The sequence below is a fragment of the Diadema setosum genome, chromosome 12 (assembly GCF_964275005.1).
Source record: "Diadema setosum chromosome 12, eeDiaSeto1, whole genome shotgun sequence".
Classification (NCBI taxonomy): Eukaryota; Metazoa; Echinodermata; class Echinoidea; order Diadematoida; family Diadematidae; genus Diadema; species Diadema setosum.
In genome coordinates this window covers 34,182,867-34,195,743 of record NC_092696.1, presented here as the reverse complement: position 1 = coordinate 34,195,743, position 12,877 = coordinate 34,182,867, and positions in this window count along the sequence as shown.

Genomic DNA, 12,877 nt, shown 5'->3' with positions numbered 1-12,877 from the left:
GAGTGCTGTCATCGCATCATGATGCGATGACAGCACTCCCTTTCAAAAATAAATGTTTTAAACACTGGTGTTAGCATAATTTCTGGGGTTGGGATGAGATTTTGTGATGTTTATTGTGAAAACGCGCTCCATTCATGCTTTCTTTCTGTATTATAATCATACACATGCATATCAATCCAAGCGAACAGATGATCGGGTGTGAAAAAAGCAAAAAAAAAAAAAAAAAAAACACACAACAAAAATTAATAAACACAAGAGCAAAAATAAAATAAAAACCGAAGTGTTAAACAAAGACAGTCACGGTATCCCGGAAAGGTATAAGGCCTTGGCCACAAAAAATGAAGAATGCTTACGTGGACTCTCCGACTATCTAAAACGACCCGCACTTTAAGTCCATTTATATCACACACAAAAATGAATTCATGAATATTGAATTCATGGTGAGTATAATTTTTATAAATACCCCTTAAAGGGGAAAATCCAGTCCAAATAAAAGTTATACACTGTAAAAACATCGGTGTTAGATTTAACACCACGGGTGTTAAATCTAACACCGATAAAACTTCAATAAAGGACCACACCCACAGGTGTTAAAAATGCACTGTGATGGTGTTGAAAAGTGTTCACCTGACACTTCGTGGTGTTACTTTGACGCTGTACCTGGTGTTATTTTGACACTGTACTGGTGTTAATTCAAAAATGACACCACATGGTGTTGATTTGATATTTGTTGGTGTTAATATCAATGGTTTAACACCCGTCCAGCTTCAATAAGGGACCACACCAGCTGGTGTTACTTTGGTGTAAATTTATTTTCACATTTTTTCAAATTTCTAGTATTTTAATGTAACATTCTCGATCGTCTTGTTTAAATTAAAAATCAACAAGAAGTGCAGTTACTAAGAAACTCTTCAAAAAACAGTTTAAAAATTGGAAATGACACCCGTTGGTGTTAATTTAACACCATAAATGAGCACCGAAAATTTAACACCAGCTCGGTGTTCACTATTCCACACCGGACTTTTTGCAGTGTAGTCTGATAAGAAAGAGTAAAATTTCACCAGTTCAATGGTATAAATTTGATCGAAATTGGATGAAAAATAAGGAAGTTATGACATCTTGACGTTTCGCTATTTCGGGGGGGGGGGGAGAAACAGTTCTTCAACAGTCAATACATAAAATTTTGAAATTTCCAGTTTTTCATTCAAACGCAATTATGCCCGAGGCTCAAATCCCTGTATATCTAAGTGATCACTATTCTGAAGTTATTCAACCACAAATAACCTCATTTTTCAGACTTCGGTGACAGAATCATTGAATTTACAAAATTTCATATGTATCTTCCTTATTTTTCTTCCGATTTCAATCAAATTTTTACCATCATACTGATAGGATGAAATGAACATACGTGTAGGCCTATATCAACGGGTATAAACAAAACTGTTTCGAAAAAAACTTGAAGTTGACGCTAAACAAACTATGTAGAGGACTATCGTAATATCCGTAAAAGTAAAATGGGAGAATTGGAGAATTATTAAAATCACATTTCTATGGTAATAAACAATAGTAATCGTAAACCCATGTCAATTTTGAAAATTTAATAATGATATATAAATCCTCCCCTTACAAATTTGTCAGCGACCTACTAGTATAACAAATACAATGTAATAATATCCCTTTTTCGATCAAATTACACGAAAAGAATTTCTATACATCAAATCACAATACGTATTTAACAGAATACTTTCACATTCCATTGGTTAAAACTCCAAATTTTTGAAATCCCATGCGCTATTATTTCATGCTAACATTACCGCTATCTGTTGGTTATTATGTTTGTTTGTTTTTTTTAACGTATACAGCCCATGTGAACCTTCATTTGATTTACAGAATGTGCAGTTCCATGTCATAGTTTGGCCGTTTTTAGAAGTTAGGAAAAAAAAAATACTCCTTCATAAAATCGAACCTGATGGGGGTAACAAAGTTTTTTGAATTTAACTTTTGCTTTGGGATTTTATATTTAATCTTTTTTTTTTTAATGTACATTCACATTATTTTGAAAAGAATAAGATCATCGTTGCTACCGATCATATAGGGGCGCCATTTTATTTTTTATACGTTGCGTCTCAGCGTAATAGGGCTCACATGGGTAAATAATTCCCCATAGAGACGTGTGTTAAAATTCAAATTTCAAAAAATTCTGTAAAATAGCTGGAAGAAATGAGGTGTTTCATCTTCACTAACCTGAATAAGTGAGATATACCCTTTCATCCATCAAAGTTCCAGGGTGGGTTCTTCTGCTCTAATTCTGTCCAAGGGTCCGCAAAGCCAGACTACGAGTTCTTGTCACTCAAAAAATCACCTATTTTCCGTACACGTACCCAATGAAATATAGTCCTCTCAAATTCCATCAGAGAAGCTTTCATCTTCCAATCAAAATGCAGTTTGTAGAGGAATTCCTACTCAATGTCTACAGCTATTCAGTTTTTTGCCAAACTACATAATTGATTTTTAATTAATTTTTTTCCTCGTTCATTTTGGTATCTTTGGTACGAATTTGTGAAGGGGTCTGGGACAGTCCATTTTATTTACAGGTGTGAGCCCTAATAGGGTGCTTTAGATTTTAGACGCGTGGACGTTCAAAGGGGAAAAAAAAACATGGTCTGAGCGTGCGCAGAAGCGCGCGTCAACTTGACGTGCGCACCTGCGCACGCTCAGACCATGTTTTTTCCCTCTGAACGTCCCCGCGTCTAAGAGCCCGTTTACACCAACTTTTGGGCCGGCCTAAAAGTCGGTGTAAACGCACGCTGGCCCAAATGCGGTACCAAATGCGAGTCCCGCTTCTTTTCCGCAGCGATCGTGACGTAATTGCGTAATGTTATGAGTGCTTATTTCGTGATTGCTGTCTTGTCTTGTCTTGTCTTGAAGGAGCGGAGAATTCTGTCCTGCAATGTCTCACAATGTTTCATCTCTGTAATTTTTTTTTCCTCACTCCAGAAAATTTGTGCATAGGTAAGGATGGTGAGAAACTGTGAAATTGATTTTTGTTGGGTAGTGGCGGTGATGTGACGTTATTTGTGATTTGAATTATCCCAAAATCCATGCTCTGTGTCGGACAAAATAGTCATTACATCCCCAGGTATTCAGTTCACAGAATTGCATACGTACACAATACACATTTCCCGCGGGCGCGCTCCAATGAAATCATTGTTCACATGCAGAGCGCCGCTACCGTCAGAATATTTATACATAGGCCGGCCCAAATTCTCGGTGTAAGCGCACACCGAGTACCGCAATTTGGGCCGGCCTAGGAGTGGTCAGGCGGTGTAAACGGGGTCTAAAATCTAAAGCTCCCTAATATACAAGTACTCAGCACGACGCAGGGAAGAGGAGATCGTCCAGCTCAAGCGTCGTCTCAAACGTCCGCGCAGCAAATTTAAAGCTCCCTAAAATAGACGCCCGGATCAGCGGACGGGTGCGGGAACACTGCCATAGCCTATCATACAACATTAATTCAGAATTTCACATCATCACTTCTTTCTCTCTTATCTCCATCGTTTTCCCTCCCTCCCCTTCCACACTCCCTCTCTCCTCTTTCTTTATGGGTCATCTTTCTCCTATACAGACTTCCGAATTCTTATCAGATGCTGATACGCCATTGCTTCTTCACTGCAAAAAGTTTATTTCTATTTTTATTATTTATCAAAACATGTTATTCATTCAGGATTGCTTGATCAGCATGAGCTGTTTTTCCATCAAGGTCCTGAGATAAAATAAAAAAAAAAAATTCAATCATTACAATGATGATTATCATCAGTATAAAAATCCAAATCAGCTGCAGTAATTAAAAAAATAAATCAGATAAATAGTTAATAATTATTATCAACAACATATTTCAGATTCGTTTTTGCAAATCCTTTAGCGAGAAGACTGCAGAGAAAGACACAGAAAAAAATTACAGTAAATATAACTGCTTATTTATACGCTTAAATTCTGAACAGTCCGTGCATTGAAGTTCGGGGTTAAATATGAAACACCGAGCTGGTGTTAAATTTCCGGTGCTCATTTGTGGTGTTAGATTAACACCTCCGGGTGTCACTTCAAAATATAAAATATTGTTTTTTTTTTTTAATAGTTACATAGTTGCTTATAGTTCTTGTTGATTTTGAACTTCAACAAGGCGATCAAGAATTTTTCTATACAGTAAAGTACTCGATTTCAAAGTTTTTGAAAGGGTGTGAACACATTTACACCACAGTAACACCGGTTGGAGTGGTCTCCTATTGACATCGGGTGGGTGTTATACCATTGACATTAACACCAGCAATATCAAATCAACACCGTGAGGTGTCATCGTTGAATTAACACCAGCGTAGTGTCAAAAATATCACCAGCTACAGTGTCAAATTAACACCACGAAGTGCCAGGTAAACTTTTTCTGCACCATCACAACTATTATTTTCTACACCTGTCGGTGTGGTCCTCTACTGACACTTGATCGTTGTTAGATTTAACACCCATGTTGTTAAATCTAACACCGATGGTTCTGCAGTGTTACAACAGCTGTCCCTGTCTCCTGAAATCTCCTATCTCCTTTGTACCATCTTAACTTCCAGCCCCTTTAACCTCCTTGGTTTTCACTACAGTCAAACCTGCCTCATCGGCAATCTGTCTATAGCGGCTACTTGTCTATAGCGGCCAGCGGCCACAAATGTTGTTTCCCGCGGTAGATTTTAACCTGTCTTTAGCGACCGCAGACCCGATGGATCCGTAGCCGAACTAGTTTAGTTTAGTTTATTCAAACCAAATCAAACATGATAAAAAAAATAATAAAAGACATAACTGCAAAAAAATTAATAGAATGATATGTTTGGGACCCCAGTGAAGCACAGCTTGTGGTCGGGGCCCCTTTACACAATACACTACAGTATATGGCAAGGTGTAACATATTTACATGGAGTATAACATATGTACAAATTATACAACATAATAAATGCAGACAAGTACACGTATACCAGCTCCCCCATACACAACACAACACACACACACACACTCACACACACACACACACACACACATACACACATGCATGCACACTTCACACATGGCTACCGCATCTCATTTTCTAAATTCATGTACCTAATTTCAATCTGTCGAAAAGGTGTCTTTTACACAAAATTTTGAATGGAGACAGTGTAGTGGAATTAATTATATTACGGGGCAACTTATTCCACTCTTTAACACAGACTATTCTGAATGAATTTAAGGTAGTTTGTGTTCTTGCATATGGCTGATGGATGAGGTTACTCTGGCGAGTATTATAACGATGGATGGAAGAATTTTCCACAAACACATCAGACAAAAATGTATATTGAAGAGATCGACATTTAATCATAAATATTAAGCATTGAAGAGAAACCATTTCATCAAACGGCAAAATATGTAGCTGCAAAAACAAAGGAGTACTAGGTGATCTATAATTTGAATTTGTTATGTACCTGACAACTTTCTTTTGAAGAACATACAACTTATGTACATGAGTCCTAAATGTGTGTCCCCAAGCAATATTGCAATACATCAAATGGACATAACAATTGCATTATATAAAGTAACTAGGGTATACTGGGGAAGGAAGAAACGAAGTTTGGATATTACACCAACACTGCGAGACACTTTAGTACATACGTTATTAAGTTGTTCTTTTCAAGATAAAAATTCATCAACTGTAACCCCAAACATGTTGACTGCGGTTGATCTGACCACCGACATCTAAGGGAATAACATTTTCAGGGATTTTCTTCCCTCTGGATCTAAATAATACACATTTAGTTTTACCAGTTTTTAATAATAGTTTGTTACAGCAAAACCATGCAAGGAGTTCACAAATTTCAGAATTAACTGACTGCATTAGAGTGTGAATATTCCTGTGAGAATATAACAAGCATGTATCATCAGCAAAAAGAGAATAAGTAAATGATTGAGACGAATTAATGATATCATTTGTATAAATCAAAAACAGTAACGGACCCAGAACAGATCCCTGTGGTACACCATAAGTTACATTACTGGATTGTGATTTGGCATCATTAACAACAACAAATTGTAATCTTTCTTCCAAGTAACTTTTAAACCAATTCAAAGCTATTCCTCGAACACCATAGCATTCAAGTTTGTTTAAAAGTATTGTGGTCAACAGTGTCGAATGCTTTTGACAAATCTAAAAATACACCAAGGCAGTACTTCCCATCATCAATTGCACTAATAATTGTATTTACTAAATTTAAAACACCCATACTAGTGGAGCAATTTTTACGAAAGCCAAATTGCTGGGGGATCAAAATATTATTAAGAAGCAAAAAGTCATTCAATCTTTTATAAACTATTTTCTCCAGAATCTTTGAGAATATTGGTAACAAGGCAATGGGTCTATAATTCTCAATGCATTTACGATCATTCTTTTTGTACACTGGAACTACTTTTGCTATCTTTAACATGTTAGGAACCAAACCTTGAGATATTGACTTATTGAATATGTCACAAAGCGAATCTGCAGTAACATAAATACAATCTTTTACAATTCTAGGAGAAATATCATCTGAGCCAGATGACTTGGATGGTTTTAAGGCCAAAGCAAACTTCACAATCTCATGCACAGATGTTGGTCTCAAAAATAAAGAGGACGAGTTATCTTGATTTAACAAATAATAACAAATGATGTCTGCACAGGTGGAATTTCTCTGCTTATTCTTGCAGGCAAATTAATGAAATACTTCATATTAAAATACTCCGCTTTAGCTAAGTCTGATTTTAAGTGTGTGTCTCCATGGAACATTACATCTGGTATGAGATCTCTTTTTCCCCTCCCAAGTAACTCATTTATGTGAGACCAAGTCTTCCGAATATCTCTCTGAGTATTTCTAAAAACATCATCATAATAATTTTTCTCATTTGTACGGACTAAAGTAGTCAATACGTTTTTATAGTCTACATACTTCTTTCTATTTGCCTCATTTCTATGTTTAATGTATATACAATAAAGTTTATTTTTGTAATTTATAGACTTCAGAAGACCCTGGGTGATCCAAGGTTTTTTGCACTTCTTTTTCATGCTCAACTGAACAAGAGGAAAATGAAATTCATACAAATCAGAGAAAACACTCAAGAAATAATTGTAACTATCACCTGCACTAGTAAGACTATAAAGAAAAGACCAGTCAATTTTAAGAAGATTTTGCTTAAAATTTTGAACTCTTTCATCTGTAATCACATACCTAAACATTGTATCATTCTTCTTGTTATTTGTGAGTGACTTCCCTTTATTGATGCTAAAAATGGGCATATGATCAGATAAATCAGAGCAAAAAATTCCACATTCAAAATCATCTTGAACACAGTTCGTAAAAATATTATCTATTAATGTTGAAGAAGAAGTAATACGAGTCGGTTTAGTAATCAAAGCAAATAAACCATAAGATGTTGAATAATCAACAAAGTCCTTAACTTTACCATCAGAATCATAATGTATCAAATTTATATTAAAGTCACCCATAAGATACACATCTTTCTTTTCCTGGCCAATAATTTGCATGTAATGGTCAAAAGATTGAATGAAAGAAGGAATATCAAGAAAGTTCATCCAAACTTACAAACATTTCTATATACATTCTTGCCACACACTCTATATGTTATTACATCAGCTCTTATACTTTTAGATTTGTGTTTATAGATACAAAAATACAGAAGACTGCAACAAAAAGGCTTAAGTGTGGCTGACACACAGAACTACTGAGTAGTTGAGTTTTGTGCATTATTCAAAGTGTAGATAACTGTTGACTTCCAAATTTCTAAGCAGTGGCCTAAACAAGTCCCCTGAAGTTCATATTTAATGTTTTGCTGCATTTTGGGAGTTCTGTAAAAGGTATCACCTACCTTTAAAGGAGGACGCTTTTTTATAGTCCACTTATACGATACAATAATAATGAGGGTGCCTGCTAAAACAAACACACAAACAAACAAACAAACAAACAAAAACAAAGCAAAACAAAAAAACAAAATACCTAACAAATCATTCTGCGGTAGCCAGTCAGAAATCCGCGTATTGTTGCCAAGATTACGCGGAGTCGGGCCTTTGTAGCGCCATAGCACCCTGTGCGGCAGTTCGCTGAAAACCTTGGCCAGCTTTTCGGTCAGTACGTCGTCCATTAGCGAGAGAACCACGGATCCCTGCATAGGAAAAAGACCACCGAAAGAAATGAAAATCAATCATAGAAATGACAATATTGTACAGAGCAAACTTGGTAGCTGTGTACAGATCATGAAACAAATAATAGCATCTGTGAGACATACCTACAAAACGCTTATTGACTTTTGTTGTTGTTGTTGTTGTTGTTGTTGTTAATGATGATGATATGGCGGGGAGGGGGTATAGTGGTATGTGGAGCGGGTGGGGCCGAAAGTTGCAATCAGATTGAGTCCCTCTAAAATCAATAGCAACGCGCGGCAAAATATTTAATTGTGATTGTCTTCATTCCTTTCTCTCAAAAGAGAAGCGGAATCTCCAGTCAATGCAGTGTGTTTAAGTCCTACCAATAATCTCAAAACTAGCTCAATTACCTTCAGTGTCGTTACAATCGAATGATTTGTTTTTCTTTACCTTTTGAGCCAATGATCTGAAACCGTTATCTGGCCAAAGACTATTATGAGATCAGAAACAACGAAGAGCAAGCTTTAACTCAAAACTTACAACATTGGTTTACATTCAAGTTCTGTCAGACTGTTTCTATAATAATATGTAATTTCTGCATAAGTGCGTATTAACTCATATTCTTCCTCGCAGTACTGCTGGGGAATACACAGGTAACTTAATCTGTCGAAGGTAGGGGATATCAGGGAGCTTTAGATTTACGGCGCGGACGTTTGAGACGACCTTTGACCTGGACGTTCTCCTCTCCCATTGCGTCGTGCTGATGAAAAATGAAATGGCGCCCCCATTATGATCGGTGCATGAAGTACTTCTAGTACAGTGCACTAGTGTACGTAAGGCCGTGTCACACCTTTCCGGGCAAGCCTTGCGTGCGACTTGTAAAGTACAATTTTTACTACCTGGAGGTCCCCGCAGATGACCCGCACATGACAGTATCTAGCACGTATCTCACCAGTAGTCGCCCGGAGGTGCGCAGGCAAATCTTTTTACCCGCAACCATGTTCAGGCCCAGTCACACCTTCCGGGCATGCTACGCGGGCTTGTTGTGTGTGGGGATTTTCCAGCATAGGCCTACCGGACAGTTTCTGAGGGCGGACAAGGATTTGAGCGAGTCAAATCATGTGTCTTACTTGCTGAACGCGTTGTACTTAAATTCTACAGTATACCCGTATACTGTGTGACCTGTGTACCAGTCGCGTGGGTGCTGACAACTCAGTGAAGGAATTCCTCTGAAGGAATGGCAGAAGTCCCACATAATGTCATTATGATCTTGGCTGCATACGGGGACCGGGAAGTACCTGGGTGGGAGTTGCCTGCGAAGTGCTGCCGCTAAGGGCCTCCTACTGGCCTTCTGCGTCGACCTCTCCGGGCATCCCCGCGACTCACCCGGAAAAAAAAGTTTTGGTCATGCTCAAAACTTGGCTGCGGTTAAATGGGACTTGCGAGCGCATCTCCGGGCAACTACAGGCGAGATACGCGTTAGGTACTGTCAGGTGCGGACCAACTGCGGAGAGCTCCGGCCGGGTAGCAAATTTGTTTCCCCGCAAGTCAAGCCACAAAAATTCCTCAGATACGGTATGACAAGGCCTCGAGCATGCTCAAAACTTGTTCCGAGTGAGTCGTGGGGGTTCGCTCGCAGAGGTACACGCAGAACACCAGTAGAAGACCCTTACCGGCAGCACCTCTCAGGCAACTCTAACGCAGGTACTTCATCTCAGTACCTGTAAGTCGCTCGTAGCAGAAAAGGGATCGGTTTCAAAGCTCTCAGGCAGGTCACACGGAATACACGCAAGTAGAAGATAAGTAGCACGCATCTAGTAGGTAAGAAACAAGTGCGAAACTCGCAAACATTCTTGTCTCCCCGGGAAAAATCTCCTGCGTGCTGGAAAATCCCTCCTCGCAACAAGCCCGAGTAGCTTGCACGGAAAGGTGTGACGCGGCCTTAAACCTCTCTACGGACGTAAAAAAAAAAAGCCCAGGACGCGTAGTGAAAACGCAGACTACGCGAGCTATAAATAAATCGAATTTAATGCGCGATTTTGCGCATGCTCAGAACATTCCCCCCCCTCTGAACGTCCCCGACGCGAAAATCTAAAGCTCCCTAGTACTAATTGATTTCGTTGATGTTAAAAATTGCAGTAACATTTACATTAAATTGATACCTCTGGAATAACTCCTGCAACTACACAGAATAAAATCTATAATTATGTTTCGCTGGAGGATCTGCTTAATGAGTCGATGAATAGGAAAGATAAGACCACGATATACAGTCACATTACGAGGTCACAAGTTCCAGTCCCGACGACAGCGGTTTGTGTTCTTGGGTAAGGTACTTTATGTATACCCGTGTTCGGTTGAAGGGGGAAAAGAGGTCTGCACAGTTTTGGTTGAGATGGGAATTAATTCAGTTATTAGCTTTTTGCGAGATAATCAAAAACCACTTTTATGAAATATTAAATAGCATACAATTCTAAGAGGAATTAAAAGCTATTTTGAGGGAAACCTTTTCCTTAAATCAAAATGCCCGAGATATCTAAAAACGAAGTAAAACAAAGTGGACCTAAAAAAAAAACACACACACACACACACACCAATGGGTCCCACCTGTAATATACGAAAGAACCTCTCAACGAATCTATAACAAATCCCTTTGGCTCTATAGCCTTCTGTCCTAGTGCTGAAAGCAAGCATTTACTACTTCTTTAGCGGTCACATAAAACAACGCATGATTCAACTCCATTATTAAAAATACGTAGGCCCACTGCTTGGTTACTCCTTGCCAACTGTGGCCAGTATTGCTTTATTGGTGTTTATTTCGAGCCACAGTTATAAGTTCAGGCGAAATTGACGACTGGAACCAAAACCAAGATAATTCTGATAACGTCGCAGACAGTACAACAGAGATAGAAGTTAAAAGAACAGTGAACGGGTTGATGGTTAAAAAAGAAGTATGCAAGACCTGCAACGTCTTCGCTATCTGTAGTTTCTAAATCTCACACGTTGTGCAAACGAAGGAGCAAAAACAGGTTTGAAATCAATGAACTGAATACTCACCAGAGTAAACACAATAATCCCATGATCGCCAGATCCCTGTACGAAGTCTTCGAGTTCCTGCGAAAGAATGTTATAACAAACTGATATGAAACGTGGCATAAATATATCACGCAAACAAAAGGCTCTTGAAAACAGCTATTGATTAATAAATGTATAAAAATGCTAAATTAAAACTCGCACGTATGTGTTCATATGGCCATAAATCCGCCTATTCAATAATTTGAATCGACAGGCAAGTCAATTAAATCAAATTTACTCTCCTTTACTATCTAAATACTGGAAAGTGTGAACTGAGAAAAGAGGCTCTGAAGTAATCTGGGTGTATTCAAGCGCTTAATCTCTACCAATCCACGGTAGCTGTGGGATTAATGGAACAAAAGACAGGATGTTGACCACCGCAGCAACAACAATGAAGGGATTATCAAATTAAACTGAAATTAAGCATACTTAATTAACAAATTTTGTCAGTTGTAGATGATTAACGCCACCTTTCAATGCAGAAGCATCATTCTTTCCAAAGTTATTGGAGTTGAAAGTGAAGAGTATGGACATGGTTTTTGAGAAAATAATGAGAAGAGGGTTCTATGAGAAACGCCTAATCACACTTTTCCACCACAAAGTGTTCGAGAAAAACTGCTGAAAACACATTTCAAGTTCCAAACTTTGATATAATATAGAAAAAAAAAACTTTTTCTTTCAGACAATATGAAAAACTCAAGATTGGCCAGGTTGACCCATTTCACCTATTTTCAGTCCTCACACAAAATCACTGTGTGCGACTTTTTGTTCGTTTTGTGATGTCCGGTCACGGTCTAGCTCGAAGACCATACAAACGGAAGACATTGATGTATATACCAACCTTGAGATCTTTCATTCGTCTCCGGTTCGCCTTTGCCCAATAATTATGCTATTGCTATACGTCGGAAAGGTCAACCTCCCTGGTATCCATAAGTACATTAATGTCATTGTGAATGTTCTGCACAGCTGCGTGACACGGACCATAGACCCGTGACGAGCTGAGTTTGCTATGAACTGTAATTGTATGGAACACTAGTTCTGTATACTATCAAAACTCCACCCAGTCACGCGACCATCATAACACCAGTGTTTAAAAAAGTAAATCTTTGAAAAAGAGTGCTGTCATCAGCATAATTAAATCAAATCAAATCAAATCAATAATTTCTGGGCTTAGGATGAGATTTTGTGATGTTTATTGTGAAAACGCGCTCCATTCATGTTTTCTTTCTGTATCATAATCCTACACACATATCAAGCCAAACGAACTTATAATCAGGTATTCAAAAAAATAATTAAAACAAGAGAAAAACACATTAAAAACCGACGTGAAGTAAGAAAGGTATCCAGGAAAGGTATAAGGCCTTGGCCACAAAATTGAAGAATCCGTGGACTTTCCGACTAAAATCGACCCGCACTTAAAGTTCACATGCAATTAAAAAAAAGGATAATAAATTCATGAATAAACACCCCTTAAGTGCGAAGTGAATAAGGGCACTAAGTCAAGGGACTATAACGTACAATTAAGTTGTCGTATTCATAAAGGTCCTACAGCATTACAATTAAACTCATGATTTATAATATGTCAAAGAGCCATGTAAAATG